The sequence below is a fragment of the Sorex fumeus genome, unplaced genomic scaffold, assembly GCF_029834395.1.
Source record: "Sorex fumeus unplaced genomic scaffold, SorFum_2.1 ptg000072l, whole genome shotgun sequence".
Taxonomy (NCBI): Eukaryota; Metazoa; Chordata; class Mammalia; order Eulipotyphla; family Soricidae; genus Sorex; species Sorex fumeus.
This window is the reverse complement of record NW_026606129.1, coordinates 28098722-28123894: the sequence shown is the minus strand read 5'-3', so window position 1 is coordinate 28123894 and position 25173 is coordinate 28098722. Positions and strand designations below refer to the sequence as shown.

The following is a 25173-nucleotide window of genomic DNA, read 5'->3' as shown; positions in this document are numbered from 1 at the left end:
CTCTACACTCGAACTCTTACTCCCCCACCTCTACCCTCAGCAATTATTTTTTTTCTTTTTTTATTAGTGAAACACCATGAGGTACAGTTATAGGCTTACAAATTTTGTGCTTGGGTTTCAGTTATACAATGATCAAGTGCCCATCCCTCCACCAGTGCCCGTCATCCATCACCACGGGTCCCAGCATCCCCTCCCACCCCTCATCCCCCACCCCCCGTCCCATCCTGCCTCTGTGGCAGGGTATTCCCCCTTGTTCTCTCTCTCTTCTTTTGGGTACCCTCAGCAATTCTTAACTTCTAAACAACTTACTTACCACTCCTCATACCTCCCCTCCATCTCCCTGCCCCTGTTCGACATACTCAAGTAGTTCTGAACTCCTAGAACAACTTACCTAAACCACAACCAGCTCGTAAAGAAGCACATGTTATCCCAACACATTAAGTAAGCACCACTTTGCAGAAAGAGTGCAAAAGAGAAACAGATAATAGGATAAGGAATTCTCTGCTTTAAGGGCATCTGCAGTACATTCAGGGGATAGTGGTTCTGTGTAGTGAACTGAGGGAAGTTGGAAGAGAGTGGATACAGGTTAGTGTTAGTTTTTTCCTACTTCATAATGTGCTCATGGACAAGACACTAGCTTTTTGAGCTTTAGGTTTATATAACAGAGGTATGTTACCTAATCCATTCTAAAGGGTGACTCTGAGGAGAAAGACCGTTCCAAGGGGTGACACTGAAGAGAAAAGGGTATCATATGATTAGTGTGGAAACCATAAAGCATTGTAAAAATTTTACCTCTAAAATGTGTTCTCTTTTATCATGTTTCTGATTGGCTAGTAAGTTGCTATCCCAAGTATGCTTCCCCCCCACCCAAGTATGCTTTCTTAAATGTTTACAAGGACAGTTTCTCACACAGTCTGATGAATGTGCAATTTTCTTGTGGTTAGGCTGATATTTTGCTACACTTATCCCTTTTCCTTCAGTAAACTCTACTTTGTTTCTACCTATTTTATGACTTACTCAACATTACTTTAATAGTGTCATAACTTAGAGAGTTTCACTTGCAGTAGAAATAAAATCTATATATCAACAGATACTTGACAGTACTATTGTGCAGACATTGGTGCATCTCTGCACTTTGGCCTATAGTTGAAAGCTACCGCTGTAGACCCTTTTGTAATATGTGTGTTTAGAAGAACTATGAGTGGTAAGAGAATATCCCAGCACAACTATTGGACTTTTGAATAAGTACAGAAAAATGGTAGAGGCAATGCTTATATTTATGTCATGCTTAAAATTTATAGTTTCACATAAGTCCTTTCATTTCACCTGTCCAAGAAACCTGTGAAATTGAAATCAATTTCATTTCCAAGCTCTAGGGAATATGACAGAAATGCTCAAACGTGTATTACCACACCCCCATGAATGTCCAAGATAGCTAGTAGCTACAATATTCACAGATGATCCAAAGCAGGAATATCCCAAAATGTACATGAAGAAATGTAGGATGAGGAAAGAAATGTGCTTGCACCGTTATAAAGGAAAACATAACTAGCACGCAAAAGAAATGTCTCTCAAACATCATGTGAGTGAAAGGAAGCAGACACAAAAGAGGAAATATGAAAAGATCTCATTTATATAAGGTGTCCTGGAGGTCTCCGGCTGCCGTAGCCCTGGCCGGGGCGGGGAGGAAGGCTCAACCCGCTCCCCTCCAAGGGACTCCGGGAAGGAACATCCGAGGCGCGGGGGCAGAGACTGCACTGCTCTCGTCCGGGATCTGGATTTTATAGTCTCTGAGTCTTGGCCGCTGATGGGATTACACGGCGCCAGGGGGCCAGGTGGTGGGTGTGACCCCCGCCTACTGGAATTTGGAGGATCTGGGTGGAAGATGCTCGACTCCAATTCGAGTAGGCTTGGAGGTCTCGGCCCCGGAACCCGCGTGGCTTTGTCCCTCTGCCAGTACCTTCAGGTGTGCGGAGAGTGGTCTCAGCATGGTGGTGGCTGGTCCTGGAGGTCTCCGGCTGCCGTAGCCCTGGCCGGGGCGGGGAGGAAAGCTCAACCCGCTCCCCTCCAAGGGACTCCGGGAAGGAACATCCGAGGCGCGGGGGCAGAGACTGCACTGCTCTCGTCCGGGATCTGGATTTTATAGTCTCTGAGTCTTGGCCGCTGATGGGATTACACGGCGCCAGGGGGCCAGGTGGTGGGTGTGACCCCCGCCTACTGGAATTTGGAGGATCTGGGTGGAAGATGCTCGACTCCAATTCGAGTAGGCTTGGAGGTCTCGGCCCCGGAACCCGCGTGGCTTTGTCCCTCTGCCAGTACCTTCAGGTGTGCGGAGAGTGGTCTCAGCATGGTGGTGGCTGGTCCTGGAGGTCTCCGGCTGCCGTAGCCCTGGCCGGGGCGGGGAGGAAAGCTCAACCCGCTCCCCTCCAAGGGACTCCGGGAAGGAACATCCGAGGCGCGGGGGCAGAGACCAGCCACCACCATGCTGAGACCACTCTCCGCACACCTGAAGGTACTGGCAGAGGGACAAAGCCACGCGGGTTCCGGGGCCGAGACCTCCAAGCCTACTCGAATTGGAGTCGAGCATCTTCCACCCAGATCCTCCAAATTCCAGTAGGCGGGGGTCACACCCACCACCTGGCCCCCTGGCGCCGTGTAATCCCATCAGCGGCCAAGACTCAGAGACTATAAAATCCAGATCCCGGACGAGAGCAGTGCAGTCTCTGCCCCCGCGCCTCGGATGTTCCTTCCCGGAGTCCCTTGGAGGGGAGCGGGTTGAGCTTTCCTCCCCGCCCCGGCCAGGGCTACGGCAGCCGGAGACCTCCAGGACCAGCCACCACCATGCTGAGACCACTCTCCGCACACCTGAAGGTACTGGCAGAGGGACAAAGCCACGCGGGTTCCGGGGCCGAGACCTCCAAGCCTACTCGAATTGGAGTCGAGCATCTTCCACCCAGATCCTCCAAATTCCAGTAGGCGGGGGTCACACCCACCACCTGGCCCCCTGGCGCCGTGTAATCCCATCAGCGGCCAAGACTCAGAGACTATAAAATCCAGATCCCGGACGAGAGCAGTGCAGTCTCTGCCCCCGCGCCTCGGATGTTCCTTCCCGGAGTCCCTTGGAGGGGAGCGGGTTGAGCTTTCCTCCCCGCCCCGGCCAGGGCTACGGCAGCCGGAGACCTCCAGGACCAGCCACCACCATGCTGAGACCACTCTCCGCACACCTGAAGGTACTGGCAGAGGGACAAAGCCACGCGGGTTCCGGGGCCGAGACCTCCAAGCCTACTCGAATTGGAGTCGAGCATCTTCCACCCAGATCCTCCAAATTCCAGTAGGCGGGGGTCACACCCACCACCTGGCCCCCTGGCGCCGTGTAATCCCATCAGCGGCCAAGACTCAGAGACTATAAAATCCAGATCCCGGAACCGCGCGGCCGCATTCGCGGCCGCGCGACATCTTACTATCTCATTCCTACTTTGGACAAACTTGCAGGCTGTCGAATGTAGCCTGCCCACAGGGCAGAGTCTGGCAAACTCCCCGTGGCCTACCAAATATGCCAAATACCAGTAACAATGATGGGTCTCATTCTCCTAAAGAGCCCTGAATATAATCTCAGGGCTAGGATGAAAGAGACGTTACTGGGGCCTGCTCGAGGCAATCGACGATTAACAGGATGAAATGAAATGAAATATAAGGTGTAAAAGCAGCTTGTCACAGAGAGTGGTAATGTTTGGAGGAGGGCTATGACTGTTTGGGGAACTTGGAGTACTCGTTGGTGTAGGCTGCTATATTTATTATGTTTTTTGATCTAGGTTCTAATTACCTGTGTGCTCACTTTGCAAAAATTAATTATTCTGGGCAGTTATGTGTCATATTTCTGTAAAACTTAAATCAAATAGGCAAAGAACACACAGAGGATTACAAACTTCTATTTTTTTTAATTAATGGCATTATAAAAACAAACCAACCATGAATTACCCTCCATTATCTCAATATAAATATTTTAAGACAGGAGAGAATATGAAGAAGTAGGGAAGGTACAATCTTTTACACTGCATAAATCAATTTCATGAAAAAATTCACCCTCCGCATATTAGCATTATTTGCTCACTTTACTGTAGATCCCTAGACTATAATATTCTGAGGCCCATCCCACGTCAATACTTTGAGAACCATTGCTTTTGGGGACCTGGAGAAAAGCTGGAGGTGAATTCCTTTTATTGTTTTTGATCCATATATCTCATGTATATCTTTTCTCTTCATTTCTCCTCCAAGTGACCCCACTGGGCTCTCTGAGTGTGTGGATTAGGAAGATTTATGGGTGACTGAGAAGATCCTGGATCTCATGCCCCAAGATGTTCTATGAAATGGCCATAATGCCTCTAACCTGCCCACATAACCTATCAATTATCTGATAACTTCCTGGAATTCTTCATCACCAGCAACACCTTCAGATATGCTGGCAGTTTTAAGTTCTTTGATAAGTGGTTAGCAAATTTCAGAAAAGTTCTTTGGTAATTGCATTATTGGAATTAAAAGGAGATCAGTTTTTTTCTACTTTGCATTTCCTTAAGAGATTCAATATTCACTTATCTAGCCACTCTTTCTTCTCTTTTTCCTTTTTTCCCTCTATTCTCAACCAGAAAGGATGACCAGTGATGGATCTCCATTAGTTTCCAATTTATGAACTGTTCATCATACAAACCACAGTGAAGATAAACTGTATTAAGTCATATTCTCTTCGTTCAAAGACCCTTCAACCAGCCATAGGCAAAAAAAGATTGATCTGACAAAATTTGTCTTGTCACAGCAATTGGATTTTCCTACCAAGAGTTTGGCTTTCCTGAAGGAACCTGTGAATAGATTTTGAACTGGATTTGTTTTCCCCCAGACCTTCCATATTGTATGTAGTCTAACATATCTATAGTTATTCTTTGAAATAGAAAAGCAATATTTTCTGATAAACTTTTTTCTCCTGAAACTCTAATAAGTTGCACCTAAAAGTCTGGAAAGTACTTGGCTAGTCCTCTGGTTACTAAGATAGAGCAAATGAGATAAGAGAATGAATCTAATTACATTCTTTCTATGATGTTTGACTTTAGTTTGGTTTCCTCTATCTTGATATATCTACAAATTACCTACATGATTTCTAAGGCTTTAACTTTTTTTTTTGCAGGTGTATGTTCACATCAATTATCTCATTGAATCCTCACATAACCCCCATGATCCAAAATTCACTTATAAATTAATTTAATCTGACAGAAGAGAAAATGAACTACTTTTTATATAAAAATCTCTACTTCAAATATTCTGAGTCTCATCATTCTGTTAAGAAATGCTGTGGATGGCTCTAACATTGTTGCCCATTGTAGGCTAATTTCTTTTAGTTGAATAAACACTTGTAAGAACCAGTGTGCCAGTACTGAATTTAGCATTGGATGTCCAGCCATGAAGGAAAATGGCTTCTTACCAGCTTCATGGGGCTTCTAGGCTACAGGCCATATAGAATATAGTTATTAAATGGTGCTAATTTTGAAGCTGATTCAAGGGGACAGAGCATCGGGGCCTTCTGGAGCTGACAGTATAGGGAATAGCTTCTGGGTACCTGGCAGTAAACTGGGTTCTAAGAAACCCGAAACTGAGTAAACTGGTACTTTGCATGCCTAATGGTGTTACATGGAAAACATGAGAGTATAAAGAGGTGTATGAACTGGGACTGAAGGCACGTGATCCTGGGCTCGAGATTGTTAAGTCTTGATTTTAAAAAACAGCATTTGGCTCTTTGTCCCCAATGCTGTGCCAGTCTTCTTCCCCACCCAGATCAGTTTATCTGCCAGTATTCAAACCCGGGACTTGGCTTTTTCCATGCAAGGCACTCTCGTACCCCGGGACAAAAGCAGCCCTGAGCCTCTGCCTCTTTCTCTTTGTCCCCAACACTGTGCAGGTCTTCTTCCCCACCCACCCTTCCCCCGCCAACACACCAGTTTCCCATGGGGCGTGGCCTCTTCAGAAGTGAGCGTGGCTTCCGTAGAAGTGGGCGTGGTCTAATTTCAGGCAGTAGTTTGCTCATACCAAGAAATCTAGTGTAACATCACAGTTTCCATACCCATATACCAACATGAAGAAACAACACAAATCCTCGCTACGTTGGGAGGACAATGAAAAAAGTCGAGAAGCCTCAGTAGTTGCTACTCCCCTAAGGAACTTCTCTGAAAAAGAATTCAGATATGAAGTCATGAAGATGTACAATGAACTCAATGAAATAGTCAGATAGATATCCAGTAAATTGAAGGAGAACATGAAAGATACAATGGATCGGACAATTGAGAAAAATTCATGAGTAAATGAGAGCAGAAATTGGAAAGCTACACACAGAAATGTCACAAATTAGAGATTCCATAGGTGAAATAAAAAACTCAGTCTGTGCCCTCAACAGTAGAATGACCACAGCTGAAGACAGAATCAGTGAGCTGGAAGATCAGCAGCACCAAGTCTACAGGCAACAACAAACAATGGCAAGAGACCTCAAAATAGCTTGAGAGTGAATCAGAGTCTTAGGAGATGATTGCAAGAGGAACAACATTAGAATCATTGGAGTACCAGAAGCTTAGGGAAACAATCCCAATGAAAAAGCCATGGTTAAACAAATCATTGCTGAAAAATTTCCAGAGCTCGACAATGCAGCCATTCAGTTTCAAGGAGCCCGAAGGGTGCCAGCTAAAAGAGACCCTAACAAAAACACTCCTAGACATATCATAGTTAGAATGATCGATGCTGCCGATAGAGACACAATACTGCAAGCAGCAAGGACAAAGAAGGAAATCACATACAAAGGAGTACCCCTTAGATTCACAACAGACCTATCAGAGGAAACCCTCCAAGCCCGAAGGCAATGGCAGGATATAGTGAAAAAACTCACTGAAATGAATGCTTCACCAAGAATACTCTATCGGGCTAAACTCTCACTCAAACTCGAAGGAACAGTACACTATTTTCTAGATAAAAAGCAGTTCAGGAACTTCATAGACTCAAAACCAAACCTAAAAGAAGGGTTAAAGGGGCTACTATAAGGCAAGACAAACCCTACAAGCAGAACAGATCCCTACAAAAAGATGACACAAAACCCCATAACAATAATCTCTCTCAACATCAATGGTCTAAATTCACCAATTAATAGACACAGAGTGGCAAAATGGATTCAGAGACAGTACCCAACATTCTGCTGCCTACAAGAAACTCATCTCAACAGTCAGAGCAAACACAGACTCAAAGTTAAAGGATGGAAAACAATCCTGCAAGAAAACAGCTCCCTCAAAAAAGCTGTGGTGGCCATACTAGTATCCGACAACATTATTTTCAGGTTGAAAAAGATTAGAAGGGACAGCGAAGGCTATTTTCTCTTCATCAAGGGATGCATACAACAGGAAGAAATCGTACTCTTAAATGTATATGCAACTAATGAGGGAACAGCCAAATATTTAAAAGAGCTGCTAACAGATTTTAAGGAGGACATTGCTAGCAACACAATAGTAGCTGGGGACTTCAACATTGCCTTATCACCTCTGGATAGATCAACAAGAACAAAACTCAGCAAGGAAATATTGTCTTTGAAAGAAGAAATAGAAGAGAAAGGACTTATAGACCTACAGGGCTTTATACCCCCCAAAGAAAGAATACACATTCTTCTCAGTGCACATGGAACATTTTCCAAAATAGACCATGTGCTAGGACACAAAACATACATTAATAGATTCAGGAAGATAGAAATAATATCAACAATCTTTTCAGACCATGACCCAGCAATACCACTCCTGGGAATATATCCCAGAGAGGCAAAAAAGTATAGTCGAAGTGACATCTGCACTTGTTTGTTCATTGCAGCACTGTTTACAATAGCTAGAATCTGAAAAAAACCTGAGTGCCTGAGAACAGATAACTGATTAAGAAAACTTTGGTACATCTACGCAATGGAGTACTATGCAACTGTTGGAAAGGATGAAGTCATGAAATTTACATACAAGTGGTACTACATGGAAAGTATCATGCTAAGCGAAATGAGTCAGAAAGAGAGGGACCGACATAAAAAGATTGCATTCATCCGGGGAATATAAAGTAACAAAATAGGAGACTAACACCCAAGAATAGCCGAGATAAGTACCAGGAGATTTATTCCATGGCTTGGAGGCTAGCCGCACATGCTAGGGGTAAAGGCAACTAAGATAGAGAAGGGAGCACCAAATAAAGGGTGTTGGGAAAATCCGCCCAGGATGGGAGATGCATGCTGAAAGTAGACTATAGACTGAACATGATTGCCACTCAATTCCTCTTCTGCAAACCAAGCATCCAAAAGGAGAGAGAGAACAAAAGGGAATGCCCTGCCACAGAGGCAGGGTGGAATGGGGAGATGGGGGGTGGGAGGGATACTGGGATTGGTGGGGGTGGAGAATGGACACTGGTGGAGGGATGGGTACTTGATCGTTGTATAACTGAAACCCAAGCACAAAAATTTGTAAGTCTACAACTTTATGCCATGGTGTTTCACTAATAAAATTTTTTTAAAAAATGTGGTAAAAAAATAAAAAATAGCTTTTGAAAGTCTCCAAGTAAACTTTCATCAGCAAATTATTATTTTAGGTAAAAAGGGGGTGGGCTACACGTGGCAGCTTTCAGGGGCCACACTGGGCTTGTGCTCAGGGGCCACATCTGGCTGTGCCAGGATTTGAACTGCACGCACTTCCTTATTCTCACTGGCTCTATCAGTGTATCTTCCTGATATGGTAAACAGGGTTGATAACTAACATCTTCCCTCCTTATACTGCATGCTCACTGAGGGTGAAGACTACTTCTCTGACCCATTATGGATGAGCTTGGTCACTGATTTGTTTTGGTCAACGGACAATGAACAATGAATAGAAGCCCACAGTCCTGAGTCTGGTTTTAAGATTCCTTACATTTTACCTTCTCTCCTCACTCCAACCATGTCCTGCCACCACCCAGGACGACCATGTAGAGACAGAGCTGCAAATCTCAGAGCAAGGAGACAATAGGAGCAAAACCAAACTATACTCACACCTTGGATCAAGCCCAGTTATTCCCACTAAACCCTGCAAGACCTGACAGAGTCCAGCTCATCTGCAGAAAGAAAAAACTCTTATGAAACACTGGGACATGGGAATTTTTTCATTGTGTCCTTACAGAAAATACACACAGGAACTGCTTCTAGCTCTATATCCAGACAGACAGCTTCAAAAAATTTATTCTACTTTCCTTGCTATGTCAGCAACCCTGAAAAGAGAGAGCTCTATCATGATTACCTTTTGCAAAAGATCAGTCCACCAAACTCAGACATTCTTCCACCAGACTCAGACATTTTGCTCCTTTGTCTGCTCTATTTTCTCTTAGGGAAGAAATAATTATTCTACACGGGATGTATTTTCCCCAGTCTTCTCAATCTTTTTTTTTTTTAACCAGAATACATTCAACTAATAGATACTTTGTTGGGCAAGTAAATGAGTGATTCAGTTTTGAGAGCTTCTCAATCACAGCTGTACACTAGAAGTATTTGAGGTATTAAAGCACCTTCTCTCCAGCAAACTAAACCTGGTTCCCAGTAAGAGTCTGTCAAATGGATCTGAAGTGAGGTGTGGTTTTCAACTTTAAGAAATTCTTCAGGTGATTCTGATACACAGCCTAAGATGAGAACCACTGAGTAATTAGGGGAAAGCGGCAGTAGAAAAGGGATGTGAGATGATTCTCTGGAGCAAATATCTGATCTGGGTCTTACAAGGTATACTGAAGAAGCCTATGAAGAGGGCAGGAAGAGGCAGCACTACACTGATCACATTGGTTGCACTAGACATGTGCCAAGTTCAACTGAAACATGTTCTACATGTCTAATGACTGGAGTTTGAAGACTTGGTGTGGAAAAAAGACTTCTGTAGTTAATGAGTTTTATATTAGTTATGTTGAAATAATATTGCAATTATGTTGAATTGGCTGAAATAAATACTTGAGACAAATTTCCCTGTGTTTACTTTTTTAAAAAATGAAACAAGAGAGTTTAAAATTACACAGGTGGGGGGCTGGTGTGATAGCATAGCGGGGAGGGAGCTTGCCTTGCATTCGGCCAACCTGAGTCTGATCCCTGACATCGCATAGGGTTCCCTGAGCACCACAGGAGTGATTCCTGAGCGCAGACTGAGGAGCAACCCCTTATCATTGTTGAGTGTGCTGGTCCCTCAAACCAAGACAAACAAAACAAAAAACCAAATCAATAAAATGATACAGGTGGCTCAAAGGATGGGTTTTCCTGACCAATAAAACAACATGAGCAAAGATCAGTATGGGAAACATTCCAGAGTGGGGAAAAGGAAGACAAAAATTGTGTCACTCAGGGTGAGCAGAACTAGAGATGACAAGTGGAAGTGGTTCATAGAAGACAGTCCACTGAGACTTAAATACTACGTCAAGGGCTGAAGCCATACTTTGGAGATGCTCAGAAAGGATCTTTCTAAATGCAAGGTGCCCAGGCATCGCACAGACATTCAGGGGTGGGTTATAGAGGAGACTCGCAGACAGTGAGAAAGTGAAATATCTGTAATGGTGAAGTCAAGTGCCGGCTAGCAACTGCTTTCCTATTCTAAGGCACTTACAGGTTGATTCATGGGCAATTTGAAACCATAAGCAGTTACAGTGATGAAACATATAGACCAAATGATATCACATTCCTTATCTTTGCCAGTGAGCACACTTTCCCCTCTGCCTGCTGTCACACACACTGTCACCTTGAAAGGTGTTATCCCATCACTATCTCTGACGGCTGAGCAGGGAGATGTCACTTCTAACAGCATCATGAGATATGGGCCAATTGGAAGACATATTAGGCAGCCTTTAAGGAAGCTGGGCTTCTTTGGCAAAGAGCAAGAGGGAAGAAACTCAAGGTCTAGCCAGATTAGGATGTCATATAAATGTAACTTTCACTTTAATGTCCATAAGGTGGTGATTTTGGAGGTGAAGTACAAAAACCTTTTGGATGGTTTTATACTTCATATACAAAATAAACCATTACAAAAGTGAACAGGTGGAAAGACTTGAAATATGAAAAGAAACATGATCTTATCCTGTATAATAACTGAGGCCAGTTTGTTAGATATACACATATCAGAGATGATTCTACACTTAATACAACATGTGATCTACATAATGCCATTAAAAGTTTCTAAACACAGTATCCAGCCCTTTTAGTATGCCCAGACAGTTGGAACTATTTGGGTAAGATCAGAGCTATTGAGGCTGCATAGCATCTGCTTATAGTGGATGAAAAATGTATATGAACTTTTTGGAACGTCAATATATGAGATTTTATTTTTATAATTCAATATAAGAGTTCTATTTGTTCAGATTAAGTATGAACTGGTATCAATCAATTGATAGAATTTGGGTATGAATGAGAATCAATACTCTCTCATTAAATAGAAAAAATATTGAGGCCTAGGACAGATGAAAAATTACCCAATGCTACAACTAGTCTGTAGGAAGACCATACATCAAACCTGAGTTTCTCAGTCCCTATCTGGGTCTTCTAGATGATATTCCTGACCCAGAGGCTGATATGTGTTGGAATAAGATAACTTCACATGCTTGGCATAGGTCTTAGGGAAATGGTTCTCAACCCTGGCTACAGACCAGAATATTTTGTTCATATTCTGAGAAATACTGTTCAAAAAACAGAATTCAGAATTTCTGGGCATAGGGCCAAAAGTCCTCTAGGTGATTTTGTTTTGTTTGTATTTGAACTACATCTGGCAATGTTCAGGGGTTACTCCTGGCTCTGCCCTTAGGAATTAGTCCTGGTGGTGCTTGGGGGACCATATGGGATGCTGGGGATGGTACTCGGGTTGGCCATGTACAGAGCAAATTCTTTACCCTCTGGACCTTCCTGGTGGGCTTTTAATGTGTGATTGATAATGACTGCCTAAGGGAACACAAGAGTTATCTTGGAGAAGAACTATTCTTCAAATGAAGGACATCGCCTGCCTGAGATGATGGCCATGTTTTTAGGGTTACCTAGAGAGCTTGTTACAGAGGAGATTGAGAGTAAACAAGCAAGATCATCTTGAAGCAGAAGAAGCATATGACTTCTGTTAGCTTCATACACAAACCCTAGTGAGTTGCAATGTTGCCTCATTGTTGCCCAGAGAAGAAGCTCATGATACACCTGCCAGGTCTGACTGGCTTTGTTCTCACATGATACATCTCATCCAAATGTCATCAGGATGGCACATAAACAAACATGAACAATTTTTTCCAACAAGCACATTGACTCTAAACTGCTTGCAACAAAGTCCCTGGAGCTTTCTACAATGGTGAAAATGTCCCAGGTATGCGGGACTGTTGACTGAGATCTCTAAACTCGCTTGGAACAGGACTAAGCCTCCTCCCTGCAGCTCCCCAGTTTTCCTGTAGCTTGGCAGTCACACCCACAAACTGCCCCTGGCGCCATATAATCTCATCAATGGTGAGATCCAGAGACTATGAAATAAAGCTCCCGGAAGAGAGCAACATAGAACGTCCTGGAGCATGAGAACTCTTACACTGATGTATCAAAAGTTGACACATATGTTTGGTTTTAACATACATGTTCTTAATATCTTATATACGGCCTTAAATGGCTCTAGGACTAAATGCAATAATCTTCACCCACCTTCCTCTTATGTGGTGATTAGTGTTTGAACATTATTTGTAATAAACTATTGTGACAACTTGATAAAAATAAAATATTTTAAAAAATGGTAAGAATGTTCTCCACCCACACAGTCTAGTATAAGCTCACCAGTTGGCTACCAAGTACTTCTAACATGATGCAAGCATAGAAACATGAACTTTAAATCTCATTTAAATTATTATAAACTTAAATTTCAATTTAAGTCATACTAGACCATTAACCACTAAGATGAAAAGAGTATCTCAGATATGTTGCAAGATAGGGGGAACAAAGAATTTGTGATGACAATGAAAAATATTTAAAACTGTCCTCTGCTTATTTGTTCTAGATATGTCAGCCTGCTCAGTAAGACTGAGCAGTGAAAAAAAAAACTAAATATCTTAGCAGACGTTGGTTTGTGGCAAGTCAGAAAAATAATTTTAAAGTGTTTTTGGTTACTTGATTATTTCTTATAAATAGCATTAATGAAGTGAATGAGAAAATTCCTGTCCTTGAATATTCAAGTATATGATGAAAATTAGTCTTAGGAACTGCAAGTATCTCATTGCCTTTCTTTCAAAAGCCTAAAAGAATAATGTTACAGAAATGATGGAACTATTGTTTCATCTAATGACAACAACCTTTCCATGGAAACTCTTCCCAAAGCAGTTATTTTAATGCCAATAACAATGTATTCTCTCAGAAACCTATAAAACACTAAATTCTCCTAATGCAGGGGCTCTTGGCCAAGAAATATGACTAAACATTTCTGATCACTTCTTTTACTTTAAGAAACAGACATTCTCTGGCATTGAATTTGAGATAAGATTCTTAGGATATTGGTATGCTTATCCTAAATGGTATTCCAACAATTAGCTATTTTTGGTTAGCTCTATTTTTACATGAAATATCATGCTTATGAAAATGCAAATCTGCTGTATATTTATCTAAATATTTGATCTCATACTTAAATACTTGAAAATGTTTTTTGCTTATATTAACACAAACTGAGAGCTCATAAATTGAAGTCATATTCCATCGTAGTTGGGGTTGTACTATCTTTGGCCAACTTCCCATCACTATTGTAAACTCAAGGCTCTGAGGGAACCCGGATTCTTTGCCAGCTGGAATATGAGCACTATTTTCAATATGCTAAAGGTGGACTAGGTGATTCATTTTTGGAATAAAAGAATATCTGGCCAACAGGTGGGATGATTAAGGAGAGAGAGCATGGGAGTGTGTGCTGTGGGATTGTGCTGTAAGCCCAAATGTCAAATTTAACAGTAATGCAACATGGAATGTCTACATCACTTAATTTTTCAATGATCCAGTTTCCTTATCTGTACAATAGGATTAGGAAAAATATCATGTCAAAGGGTGCTGTGAGAACATCATAAGCTGATGTATATTTCAGTGTCTGGGAAACTGAAAGCCAGGTGTGGCTTATAAACATGTGATAACAAGGCCAATTACATTCTCAATGAGTTCTATACATATTATCCTTCAAGACAACTCTGCTGTGAATTTGTGCAAATGCGTACACAATTACCTGAAACATGACATTCCCTTAAAATGTTATTTTTGTTGTATAAAATATAATATTTTATACAACAAATAATATTTTAACTTTTAAATGTATATTGTTAAAAGATATGAGGTAAGTTATGTTATTGTGCAACATTACAAGTATCCATATCCAAACATACTCTGTACTCACTTAACAATGATACCCCATTCCCACTGATCTTCCTTCACCACTACCTCCTTCCCCCACCATTCTCTGGCAACTGCCATTTGGCTTTCTCTCTATGAATTTGACTATTTTATTTTAATGTATTGTATCATATTGTATTTTATTTTGTTCATTCCAGTCCATCCCAAGGTACCATGGTATAAGTAGACTCACCCAATATTTATTCTTTAGTGTCGGATTTATTAGACTTGGTGGTGTTGACTTAGTATAATGTCTTTAAGGTTCATTCATAAAAATACATGCTGCAATACATATCAGAATATCGTTCATTTAAAATATGAGCAATAAATATTTTCATCAATATTTTGGGCTGGAGTGATAGCACAGCGGGTAGGGCATTCGTCTTACAAGCGGCCAACATGGCTGACCCGAGTTCGATTCCTCCGCCCCTCTCGGAGAGCCCGGCAAGCTACCGAGAGTATTCGATATGCCAGACACAGTAACAACAAAGTCTCCAATGGAGACGTTACTGGGCCTGCTCGAGCAAATCGACGATCAACGGGAGGGCCTTTAAATATTTTATGTTTGAATATACCATATTTATTTATCTGTTCATATGTTGATGGATATTTTCAGTTTTCACCTTTTTTGCTATAAGTGCAAGTACTAGTTGGAGTCCCTGATTTTAATTCTTTGCATATATGCTCAGAAGTGAAAGTCTGGCTCAGATGATAATTCCACTTTTTATATTTTTGAGGAGCTGATGCAACATTTTTAATCATTGCTGTACTCTTTTTGCCATCTCTCCATTCATATACAAAAAGTCCCAAATTTCTACATCCTCTTAATATTTGTCTTCTGGTGTGTTATATGTTTGCTTTCTGATAATAGTCATCTTAATGAGTGTGAAGTTGTATCTCATTTAGATCTTGATTGCATTTCCCTAAGAACTAATGATGTTCAGCATCTTTTCATGCTTGTTGTCTATTTGTAATCTTTGGTAGAAATTTCAATTCAAGTTGTACATTTAAGCAGGATTTTCTTAATGATGTACTCATATTTTGTTAACAAATGTGTTAGAATATAATCACAAAGTCATAAAGTCATTCAAACTGTTGTGTTGTTTTCATCATTACTGTTTTAAAAATGAACTATCATGACCACTATTGTTTTATCTAAAATAATTGAGTACTACACATGTTCTAGGAACTTTGCTAAGTAGTATTCATGTATTGACTAAGTCTTCATATCCACTCTATGAAGCAAATATTATAATAGATTGAGGATATCCAGGTTTAATGAGGATAGCTAACTTGTTCAAGGTTTATGTAGTTAAAAAGTAGAAAAAAATGGGATTTGAACTCTGCTAGTGGGTCTCCATAGTCATTGTTTACACACATCGCACTTAACTGCTTCTTAATGACAGATGTTACTCAATAATCTATTGACTCATTTTATGGAGTAGTAATCTGAACAATAATTAATAAGTTATTGCTTACAATCTTTCATTTCAGCCATTTAAGGGTATCCTGATACTCCATTTTTTCTTCCATTCAGCTTTTAATAACTGTGCATTTTATGTTCAAACAGTTGATCAAAGGGAATCTGGGAAGTAATCTGAGTGACACTGGGGTGCCATGATATTGCAAATCAATACAATCTGAAAATGGTTTGCATATTTCCTTTCCATGTCCATAAAGCCCAGATCTTCCCAATAATAATAGCATAGAAACATTTATAGTGGCAGTGCCCGAGAAAACAGAAATCAACTAAACTATCAATATTTTACCTGAATAGATAATTGCAAAAAATTACTCTTGTCCTTTAATGAGCTACTTCAGAAGCCAGATCATTATAAGAGTTTTCAACAGAAATTTGGGTTCAGGATAGATATATTAACGACTTACTTCTATGATGTTCTCTACATGATCCAGTAATCTGGCAACTATTGACTATTATTTAATAGCCCAATGATGAATACACCAAAAAAATTATATTTCACAACATCATGTTGTCTTGGCCTGACAGTTTATTAGGTGGGGGAAAGATCAGATCAGATAAACTTTTTGGGGGGGAGCGGTATCAATCCCAGCTGTGTTCAGGGCATACTCTTGGCTCTGCACTCAAGGAATCACTCCTCAGGGGATCATATGGGGTGGTGGGCCAAAAATCATGTCATCCGCATGCAAGTCAAATGCCCTGCCTGTGTACTATTTCTCTGACCCCAGAATTACTTTTGATATTCAGTCTTATTTTATACTAGAAAATAATACTTACACCTCCATTTATTTATTTCACAAATTTTTATTCAGTGCCAATTGTGTGGTAGGGTCCAGTAATACAAATAGAAAAATTTCTGCTCTAATGGGTGATAGGAAGGGTCCCACTGGCAGTGTACATGCAATTGTATAAAATTTTATGTATCAAGTAATGAGAGGACTAAGAAGATGAGTGAAACAAGTAGGGAGAGAGTCTAAAGTATGGAGAAGAAGTGAAAACTTAAACATGACAGTCAGGGAAGACCAATGAGATTATGATCAAGAAAGCAGAATGGTTGAGGAAGCAAACAACTGGAAAGGGACATCTCATGCAAAAAGAACCGCTGGTGGAAAGACCATAAGATAATAATCCATCTGTGATGTTTGTTCTGCAAGGAAGGCTGGGTGGGAGGAACAGAATGAAGGGTTGGACATGGGAGCCAAAATTCCTTAATGCTTCCCTTCCTTGGATTCTCCATAATAACAAAGGCATTTATTAAACAGCAGTGACCCACGTGGGAGTCAGGGTTGAACGAATTCTTACCTGAAATGTGAGTTGGGGGATTAATACAGAAAACATATTTGTTTTTGTAAAGCATATTTATTAAATACATTTGGATTATTTTTCTATTTTCAGGTGATCCTAAATCATAAATACAAACAAAAAGAATTATCCCGGAGATATTTTTAAAGAGAAAGTGTATTTTCTTATAAATACCCACATTCACACACTCCTATCCAAGAGGGAAGTTAAAACTTCTTTTACATCAAAAAATCCTTCATTTATGGATTCATTTTCTCTTAAAATGATATTCATCCACTCATTTTTAATAAAGAAAGTGAAATCTATTTTTGAGGTTGTTAGATTAAAAGAGGAAGATTGTTTGAGGGCTACTCAGTGAGTTCAATTACAAATTTTTTATTGTAAAAATTCTACTTGAAAATTGTGCCATTCAACACTCTCCCCAAAGTACTATTAAATAATTTAAGAAAAATAGAACCCTTTTAGAAAATGAAGTATATTACTCCCAAATTAAGTATATTAAATCCAATGTTATGTATGTATACACATATATATATATTTGCCAACTTTCCATATTTTTAGTTTACTATAGTTAATTCTGAATATATCAACCTATAAACAGTGGAAAATAAAAGTACTTAATTCTATGCCACTATTATATATAATGTTCTGATTTGTAGTATATATTTAACCAAGTATTGGAGTCACCACAAATTATAGCCTTTAAGCTATTATGGAATGAACTTCCACCCAGATTACTTTCAAATTCAAACAATTTAAATGACTGTATTTCAGAATAATACCTACATATTAAAAATCTCTTTCCCAAACCAGCTTGCCACATTTGCTACAGAGCAAAAAGAATCTCAAATCAAATGTGGACAAAGGAAGAGTTCTGGAAGATTCCAGGTCCCCAAAACGACTGTTAAGTATGAGACTTTATTCTTATTAAAGAGGATTTGAACTAAATTCTAAAAACACTAAAAATGTAGCAGAATCAAACAAGGAGGTGAAGGAAACAGGTAATCAATGAAAATGGAACAAGAGAGACTAAAACAAATTGAATTCATCTGTAGAGAGAATCATTGGTGGTGTCTTAGGAGGGAAGAGATTTGGGAAAGGGCAGAGTGGAAGGTATGGTCACTGTTTGGTGTCTGGAAAGAGGTTTTCACTGACTCCATCAGTTAAAATACTGCATGCTCCCATTTCTCTGCAAAGCCTAATTAGGTGTTTCTCTACAATTGCCCAATACAATATAGCTGCTCAAAATTAATAGATATACTCTAAATATACTCTAAAAATAAGGCAGAGTCTCCTACCCTATGCCTGACTGTCTCCACCAGGGCCCAACAGCTGAAGACCACCGAGGCCCAGCCAAGACCATGCTGGGACCACTCTCCACACACTTGGATGAGCCTCACGCATAAAAGAACTGACAGAGGAACCCAGGTGTGTGGGACCCGGGGCTGAGATCTCCAAGCCTGCACAGTTTGGGACTGGACCTGCCAGTAACTAGACAGTTACACCCACCAACTGCCGTGTAACTCCAACAACGGCCAGGATCCAGAGATCATCATACTCAGCTCCTAGGAGAGAACAAGGCAGAGTCTCCTACCCTATGCCTGACTGTCTCCACCAGGGCCCAACAGCTGAAGACCACCGAGGCCCAGCCAAGGCCATGCTGGGACCACTCTCCACACACTTGGATGAGCCTCACGCATAAAAGAACTGACAGAGGAACCCAGGTGTGTGGGACCCGGGGCTGAGATCTCCAAGCCTGCACAGTTTGGGACTGGACCTGCCAGTAACTAGACAGTTACACCCACCAACTGCCGTGTAACTCCAACAACGGCCAGGATCCAGAGATTATCATACTCAGCTCCCGGAAGCGCACGACCGCATTCGCGGTCGCAGGACCTCTTATCATCTCATTCCTAATTTGGTCAAACTGGCAGGCTACCAAATGTAACATGCCCACACGGCAGAGTCTGGCAAACTCCCCGTGGTATACCCAATATGCCAAATACCAGTAACAACGATGGGTCTCATTCTCCTAACCCTGAAAAAGCCTTGAATATGGCACTTTAAAAAAAAAAATCTCAGGGCTAGGATGAAGAAGACGTTACTGGCACCTGCTCGAGGCAATCGATGAACAACAGGGTGGTCGTGATCGTGATCGTGACTCTAAATAAAGTAAATGCATGTGTTTAATACAGGCTAAATCAATCTTTCAACTTAAGGTGGGAATTACAGGCAACACCCGCTTCTACCATAATTATTTCTTTAATTACATTCAAACTTTATAAAAATGAAGAAACATTGTACTTTTTCTATTTAAAAAAGACATTTACAGTGAACTGTACTAAAATAAAGCAGTAAGTAATTTTGGCTCCAAAGTAATTAAGAGTAAGCTAATTGTAAGTTATTCAATTAGCTATCTTAGACTTTTTTGAAGATGTCAGCAACAGAAAAACTAAAGACTGAATTCATACAGCTTTGTTCCAGCTCTTTGCAAGAAGTCGTGCCTTCGCTTTCTCTCCCACAGAAGGAAATTAAATAGTGGTCCTTGCCTGCATGTGTTTCAAGAGAGGAAAGAAGTTTCCCTTTTGACCTCAGGGTTTTTAAAGGCAGACTGGGATGATGGTATCCTTTAGAGTTCCTCGAGTTTACTTCCTCCCTTAGATTATGAATGGACCACACTATGGTCTAGCAGAAGCTACAAATGCAGCGAAAGATACCCTCAGCTTTCTAAACAAATTTGTTTGCAACAAAACAGAATTGACCTCTAGAAAAATAGTACACAAACTAACAAACGTGTATTATTCATTTACTCTGCCACTAATTGAACCGCTGATAGAAGGAAAGGAGTTGCCTGAAAATTTATGAATTTTGTTGCCATCGAGCAAAACAACCTCCTAATATCCCTCGCCTTTGATGGCTTCTATTACATTCGAGAGCTTTAAGAGAAATCAGCTTGTCAGTGCAAAATGCCTTCAAGGGCTCTCCCCCTTTCAAACTGCTGAGAAGACGTAGATTTTGTTGACTGAGAGAAGGCGATCTGTGTGTCCCCTAGAGACAGCATCAAAGGCAGATGCTGTAAGCAACCACAGATTTAATGTCCCCCTTTCCTCCATCTTTCCTCCCTGGCACACTGTCCTTCCCCTGGGACTGACTCTCATCAAACTGACAAAATGATCATGTGTGGACTCACAGGGAGGCCCAAGGATTTTCCCAAAGACCAAGGTGGCTTTGAAAGATAATACACAGCTCATTTTTACACTTGAGGCCCATAGTCTCTGTGCCTTAGAAGTTTCTGGCTGAAACATCTCAGATGGAGCCAGCTAATTCACTTAGTTTTTTCCTTCAACCCACAAGGCTAAAAGCTATTGAATTTCATGAGAACTAAACAAAATTTCAAATTAACTCCCATTTATGAAGACTGGACACAGAAAGGATTGTTTGGCTTGGCAAAATACAGTGGTTAACTCAGACTTACTGTATATGAGGCTGGCTGACATCAGGCAAGTTACTTAATCTCTCATGCCTCAGTTTCCATGATCATACAATGGACAATAGTAATTATACAAACAAAAAAATAAGGTGCATTTCTTTTTAGAAAACTCAATGAATTAACATATAAAAGCACTAAGAACAATGCCTCATATATGATAATATATTAATTATAGCAATTAGTAATGCAACTTCTTAATAATAAAGAAATTGTTATTATTATTATTATTATTATTATTATTATTATTGTTACCTGGGACTGGAAAGAGTGGAAAGTTGGTGATTTTTTTGTTTGTTTGCTTTTTTCTGTTTTTGTTGTTGCTGTTTTGTTTGTGTTTTGTGGTATCAAAGATCAAATTGTGGTCAGTTGCTCTACATTGAGCAACATCTCCTGCTCTGAGAATAATACAATTTATTAACATCAAATATCAATTGATCAATTTTCATATAAATGGAAACACTATCTGTGGGTGAGGGATTTGGCTTACACCCAGATTTCAGGGCTTTCTCTGACTCTGTGTTTAGGGATCACTCCTGGTGGTGCTCAGGACTACATGTTGTGTACAGAGAGAATGTAGTCAGCTGCGTGCAATGCAAGCAACTTACCTACTGTATTACTGTTCTACATCCAAGAAATGGAATAATTAACATGAATAACTATAATTACTATGCAGATAATTCCCTCTTCTATACTGATTCTTGAAGAAACAATTTATTGCTAATTATTTGCATTACCTAAATTGTTTCAAAATCTTTACTGAGAGTTTACTATTTGTTTTTAATGTAGGGATCCAAGAATAAATGAGACCTTAAGAAGTTTAAAGGTCAGTCATGGAGATGAAGAAATATACAAATGCTAAAGCAATAAATAAATGTATAAAATTAATATAGTGTGTACCTCTAATTTATATAGCATAATGCAGTAAATTTATTTCATTAAAATAAAATTCTTAAAACATTAAATTAAAAACATTCTAAATGAAAAACATTCTAACAAATTCTAAAAAGAAAATGCTTTGACAATATTTATTATGTAGAATGAAAGAGATAAACAGAACTTTATGAAAATATAGAGAGCAACATTGTGGTATTCCTTTCCTCTAAAGACATCCATACCATAAATCCCAGAATTTAAGAATATGTTATGTATACCTCAAAAGCACAGCGGTAGGGCGTTCGCCTTACAAGCGGCCAACATGGCTGACCCGAGTTCGATTCCTCCGCCCCTCTTGGAGAGCCCGGCAAGCTACCGAGAGTATTCGATATGCCAGACACAGTAACAACAAAGTCTCCAATGGAGACGTTACTGGGCCTGCTTGAGCAAAAAAAGAGCTAAGGTTGCTAAACAGCTAAATGTAAGCTAGAGATCACATACTAAAATTCAGAGAAAGGTCATATCAGAAAGAAAGGATGAGAGGGAAAAAGAAAAATGGGTCAAAGTGATGTGATGTGAGAAGGATTCAATCTGTCATTGTTGGATTTGATGTTAGACAAAGAAGGAATGCGGTGGTCAGGTGGTCAGAGGAATTCGAAAAAGGCAAGCAAGTGGAGTCAAGCTTTCACAAAGGGAAAGTCCTGTATAAACTTTAATTTTTGTCTAGTGAAACCTCTGATATATTATGAACTTGCAGAACTATAAGGTTTAATAATTTAAACACTATAAATTTGTGTTTTATTTTAAAACATTACATTTGTGTTAATTTGTGACAACAGGTTGTGTACTAGCAAAAAGGTGCTATGAATGTAGAACACAATCTGTAAGAAGAAAGGAAGAAGAGCTAAGGGTTAGGTGATAACATGTTCTATATAGTGAGGATACTCTCAGCAGAAGTTCCAATTAGAACAGACTTTAGATCAGCAAAGTTGGAGAGATATTACATGGGCTAAGGTCCTTTGCTTGCTTGTGATCAGCCTTGGTTTGATCCAGAGCATCACACAGTCCCCTGAGAACTGCCAGGAGTAACACCTGAGCAAAGAGCCATGTGGTCTAACACTCATTCCCCCTGACAAAAAAAAAGAAAAAGAAAAAAGAAAGAGCATGATAATCACAGATTTATTGGTTCAGTGAGCAAAGTTTGAGAAACAGAAGTGACTGGATAAATATACAGGTGTGAAATTTTAGGGAGATTTTTACCATAATTCGGAGCTCAGCCTTTGGTTTATAAAAGTGGGTTGGGGGCTCCAAGGATTATTTATTGTTCCTGTGAATGTCATTATTATGTTTTTTGAAGTTCTAGGAGAGCAGAATGGAGGATCAGTACAAAGTGGGGAGACCAAGAGAAAAGAAATCATTTAAGATATCCAAGTGAAAGTTGATGGCATCTGAAATGAAAGCATGAAAAGAGAAAGAAGTAATTAATCTGGAAAATACTAGGAAACAAAATTGGCAGGAATTATTGATGGGTGGCATGAGGATAAAGATGTAATTCAGATGATCTATTTCTGCATTTCTAATTTAGTTGGCTGGGGAGATGAAGATGCTCTAAAATGAGAATTAGAGTAGAAGAGGAGCTGATTTAGGCGAAAGATGATGAGTTTCTTTCTAATAATCTGGAATAACCAGATGGAGACAAACAACTAACTGATAGGTGCACCTGAAGCCTATGGGAATATAGACTGATGAGGCATATTTGGCATCTGAAATGAAGTGTTGTCATTGATAGATGCAGTATAATTTTATAGGAAAACTGAATGAAATCTGTCCAGAATGAGAAGTTCTGTGATAATAGCTAGTAATAACATTACAAAAAATAGATACTCATGAAAAATATTGAGGAGAAATGAGAAGAAAATTGCCTGGTGATCTAACAAGCCTGGTATTCCAAACACCAAAGGAACAGAAAATTTCAAGAAGAAAGGCAAAAAACAACGGTTATATATAGCAAAAAGTTCCAAAAGAAACCTGGATGACGATAGTGATGGTGGTGGAGGTGATCATCATATAACCAAGGTAATAATGGTAATAAAAAGTAGCCATTTTTGAGCATTCATTATTAGAAAATTACAATGATTAAATTAACCACATATATAGGATGCATTGCCAATCAGAAACAGCTATAAGCGTTAACCCATTTGATTCCTATAACATTGCTATGAAATACATCATTATTGAAACCAGTTTTAAATAAAGAAATCGAAATACAGAGGAGCTAAGTGAATCCGAAAAAATTATTCAGTGAGAAGGCTAAGACTGCCAAGATGTCACATATGCAACCACAAAGTTCTTTGATCTCATCTCTTATCTCATTGAAATTTTTTAAGAACTAAGCCAATGAGTAGGTTCAACTATCATTCTAACTAAAGCTCACCAACTTGCATAAAGCTAGCCATGTAGGAAGCCTAGCCTGAGAGGATTAGGCTAAATAAACTAGCCTGCATAGTGAAACCAATCATTGCAGGTATAACTGGAAGAAGAATACTTTCAGTTATCATCTGGAGGGAGGTTTGATAACTTTTTCTTTTGCTGCATTGAAGTGTACTTTTTGTGTTCTCCTTTAATTTACTGGATGTCTGTCCCATCATTTCTTTGACTTCATTAACATCCTCAAACATTTCATCTCTGACTTCTTTGACTGAGAGATTATATTTGTGGGAATTTCCTGAAGGGGCTTCAGGGCTCTTTTCTTCATCCACTCCTCATGGGGGAAATCTGCGCTGTTTCTTCATGTTGTGTGGTAGTATGGAGGTGGGTCCCTTCAGTTCACTATCAGTGACCACCTCTTGCTGCAAGGGAGGATTCTAATGGGCTCGGTCGATGGTGGTTCTTTTTTCTCCTTTAAGAATACCTGCCTTTGCTACTCCTCTGTGCCTTCTGTGGGGCCACTAGAGTACCTTTAGAGGATGTGTTCTTTTTCATTGGGATTGTTCAATTCTTTGTGTTCACTGTTATTTTGGTGTTTGGGAGGAGTATTTTGATTGGAATAGGCTAGTGGACTATTGGCCTAATGTGATTGGGATAGCCAGAATGTCCTCTTCAGAATTAGGTAATAGAGGCTTGAAGTGCACTTTTTGGTCATTTGGTTCCTGTATAAATGAACATTTTGGTAATTTTTTTTTGTACAAAATGGCAGACCGACATCTGGGACTTATTCTCAAGACACCTTGAGAATAAGAGTCTTTATTTAAACATAAAACAGAACACAGAATCTCAAAGTCACTTCTCTATACATTCTTTTTCTATACATAAAAGTGCAACTTTCTTTGCAGGAAACAAAGTCTTGCCAAGCTCTGATGTTCTTGTATTTACTCTCTTCCAACTAAGCTTAAAGGAATGCAACTGAAGTCTCCTATCCCAGGGAACTATGACCACTGGTATCAGAGTCTGATCTCAGAACAGTCAGAACAAACAACAAACAAAGCTGAGACTCAGTTGGGTCCTGTGCCCAAGCAAATCAGCCACACATGAACTCACACCATGGGGGAAGGAGAAAGAAGAAAACAGTTCCAAAACAAAGTGAGGAGAGAGAAAAAGGCAAGCAGAGAAGCT

At 40.0% G+C, this 25173-nt stretch overlaps 1 protein-coding gene and 1 non-coding gene across 2 annotated transcripts in view; both read right to left on the bottom strand.

The window, feature by feature from the left end:
* Positions 1–25173, bottom strand: part of RARB (retinoic acid receptor beta) — a 463175-nt gene that overhangs the window by 345058 nt on the left and 92944 nt on the right. The window lies entirely within an intron of this gene.
* Positions 16231–16300, bottom strand: LOC130037968 (small nucleolar RNA SNORD50). Its single transcript, XR_008794544.1, has one exon. It is a non-coding gene; the product is annotated as a small nucleolar RNA SNORD50 (small nucleolar RNA).